Raw genomic sequence first — 3,804 nt, forward strand, 5'->3', positions numbered from 1 at the left:
ATCTATCATCGATCGGCATTCGGTGTACTGCGTGTTGCCTTGTCTTGTCTCTCTGCGTTGTCTGCGTTGCAACCCTAGTCCCTCCGCTCGGCTCGGGGTACGTGGCGACAAGGGTGTTGACAACAACAAGATACCCACCTATTATGTTAGGGCACCTCTATTCAAATTCTATCTCTACTGCCTGCCCAACGTCCTAGTACTATGTACCATCCATGACAGAAGTCCTTGGAATTCTGCCAACCATGTGGGAAATTTAGCTTCAGTCTGGGATAGCCCTGCTTATTGACAACATTTGAAAAGTGGAATGATGATTGAAGATTCTCCCCTTATTTATTTTTCTATTTTGCTTTTTCTCATGCAAATGAATAATAGAAAATTTAAAAAAACATAATGAAGATGTTTAAATCTAGGAATTAAACTTAGGTATATTGAAAATACTAGTACATTAGGATTGTTACTGGAAAAGGCAGAATACTATCAAGAAAAAATTGGGATGTTTCACATTTTAGTGGGCAGGGAGAAAAAATGTCTGGGGGAGAACAAGGAGAATATGATAGGCATCATGATGAATTAGGTGACATTTGAAGAATAATCTGTTGGGGAACACACTGAGAAGATTAAAAATTTTTCAGGTGGGCCCTGTGCAGCTGCCAGCAGCCAAAGTCCTTGCCATGCATGCGGCTGGATCCTATATGGGCGCCAGTTATAATCCCGGCAGCTCAGTTTCCCATCCAGCTCCTTGCTTGTGGCCTGGGAAAGAAGTCCAGGAGGGCCAAGGCCTTGGGACCCTGTACTCGAATGGGAGACAGGAGGAGCTCCTGGCTTCAGATTGGCGCAGCTCTGGTTGATGCAACCACTTGGGGAGTGAATCATCTGATGAAAGATCTTCCTCTTCCTCGCTCTCTTTTCTTCTCTCTCTATATCTGAGTTTCCAACTGGACTCTATGTTTGGTATACGCTTGCAATGGGGAAATCTCAACTGAACTTGAGCTGTGGTTATGCAACAAGATGGAGGAATCCACCATGGTGGGAGGGTTTGGGGAGGGGTGGGGAGAACCCAAGTATCTATGTAACTGTGTCACATAATACAATGTAATTACTGAAGTTAAATAATAAATAATTTTTAAAAAAATCTTAATTTTTTTTTCTGAAAAAAATGCTGATAGTAGATTTTTTTTTCAAAAAGCATGGATCTGGACTAGTTCAGGATGAGTTTGCTTTGATGGGGATTCAATAAAGGAAGATAATAAACATCACATTGAATCAGAAAAATGGATTCTACAACATGAGTCCAAGACCATGAGTAGTAAGTCAACTTGCTTCACTAATCTAAAGTGTTAATATCAAAGCTTTGGAACAAGAGAGTTACATGTTCAGAGTTGCTTAAAGCTGAAGAATTTAATGAGGAATGTGATGCAGCTTACTATGTGTACCAGACCCCAGGAAAAGCAAGTCGTCCCCAATTCCTAAACTGCTGGTAGGTTCTGACATGCGTGACCACACTAATGCTGCGTCACCTGCTGTTGTGGGAGGTGACGAAACCTGGGCTCACCTCCTCTGTCTGATAATACCCAGAGTGGTCTCCTGTCTTATGAAGGGAGGATTACAGGAGGCAGGAAAGGAGTGGGAAGAGGTCACCACGGGATATATGACTGTAAAGCAGGTAATTTTTCAGAGTTGAATTAAGTGTCCTTTCTTAAAGTAATGCTTTTGATGTTTTTTTCTCTAACTAATAATATTCCTCTTTGCCACTCTCAATGTCATCCATGTGCAATACAATACTTATTTTTTTTATCATTTATGTGTTCCGTAGCACTTAATCCTCACAAGATAACATAAACCACTATGGATTCCATTCCTACTGATGCTGCTCTATCTATAAATTCACTGGCACAAACAGTGTAGGATCATTTCCTTATGATTGTGAAGGTCAGAAGTCCAAAATGAATTGTAAGGCTGACTGGAGAAGCAGAGTGATCATGCAGCATTTTCTCCAGACTTGGGAAAGTTTCAGTTCCCGACTTTCACCGAACACGTGTGGTCCTTCCGTCGTGACTCATTCCATCCTCAGGTCTCATCACATCAGCTTTTGCTGCCACTATGATGATTTCTTTAGTTTTTCTTTCTCCCTCTCTTTAAATTTATGTATTATTATTTGAGAGAGGAAGAGATACAGAGACAGAATCTCCATCTGTTGATTCACTCCACAAATGGCTTCAATAGCCAAAGCTGAGCCGATCCAAAGCCAAGACCCAGGAGCCTCCTCCGAGTTTTCTATGTAGGTTCAATGACCCAAGGACTTGAGCCACCTTCTGCTGCTTTCCCAAGCCATCATCAGGGAACTGGATTAGAAGTGCAACTGCCAGAATACAAACTGGTGCCCAATGGGATGCCAGTGCTATGGGAAGAGGATTAATGTGCTATAGCACAACAGCAATTTCAGCAATCCCCTCTCTGCCCTCTGATAAGGATTCTTGTGATTACATTGATTCCATCCAGATAATTCTGGATCTTAAGGTTTTTTACCGACTCTCATCTGGGAAGTCACCTTTCCCTATGTTAGTGCATGTTCCTAGATTTTGGGGGGCAGAATGTGAACATCTTGGAGAAAAAGTGAATGGTTCTGTCTCCCACATGCTGCCAGGCTAAGACCACATTTTACTTACTGCTTCATTAAGATCATGTAGCGGTTTCTCGAGCAGGAACAGCCATTGAATTTATTTTTGCTTCATGTATTTGGGACTTGATAAGTGTCAATTAGGAAGACAACTCAGAAAGATATTTCTCTACTCTAAAACTAAAAACAACCAACCCCTTTCCCACCAACCCCCCACACAACCAAAACATTTTTGTCTAGTAAAAACAAACAACCCCTCCCCTGCAAACCTCCTCAAACACACACACACACACGCACGCACACACACACACACACACACAGAGAAAACCATTTTTGTATGCTATCCACACCATATCCCCAACCCACAGTCAGTAGCACCAAGGCATCTTTCTAAAGGCAATGTGTTTCCTGATTTTTAAGATAGTATTCTGCTATTTTCAGAATTTATGTTGTATTTATCTAAATTTGTGTTTACTTGGAAGAAAGAGGGAACTGTAATCAAATGGTTCACTCCAAAATAACTGGCATGGCTGGAACCCAACAGCAAAGCCAAGAGCCAGGATCTCAACCCAAGTCTCTAACATGGATGGCAGGAATCCGGGTACTTGAGCCATCATGATTACTTTTCAAGTGGTGCATCAACGGGCAGCTGGAGTTAGCAACTGGACCAAGACTCAAACAAGGGTACTCTGATGTGACATATAGGTAACATTTTAATCACTAGGCTTAATCCCTGGTGTCATTTTTGTTGTTTTAAAGGTAGCCATCATGGATCTCTCTTTGTAATCATATTTCCTTTTTCATTTTTTTAAGACTTACTAATTCTTAGTGGAAAGTCAGATATACAAAGAGGAGGAGAGACACAGAGGAAGATCTTCCGTCTGATGATACACTCCCCAAGTGATTGTAATGGCTGGACCTGAGCCAATCCATAGCCAGGAGCCAGGAACTTCCTCCAGGTCTCCCATGTGGGTGTAGAATCCCAAGGATTTGGGCTGGCCTCTTCTGCTTCCCCAGGCCACGAGCAGGGAGATGGATGGGAAGTTGGGACACTGGGATTAGAACCGGCGCCCATATGGGATCCCAACAGGTGCAAGGTGAGGACTTCAGCCACCAGCCTACCACACTGGGCCCCGATTTTCCTTTTTAACTCTTCAGTTCATATCTTGTCATTTATTATCTGAAGC

The sequence above is a fragment of the Ochotona princeps genome, chromosome 3, assembly GCF_030435755.1.
Source record: "Ochotona princeps isolate mOchPri1 chromosome 3, mOchPri1.hap1, whole genome shotgun sequence".
Lineage (NCBI taxonomy): Eukaryota > Metazoa > Chordata > Mammalia > Lagomorpha > Ochotonidae > Ochotona > Ochotona princeps.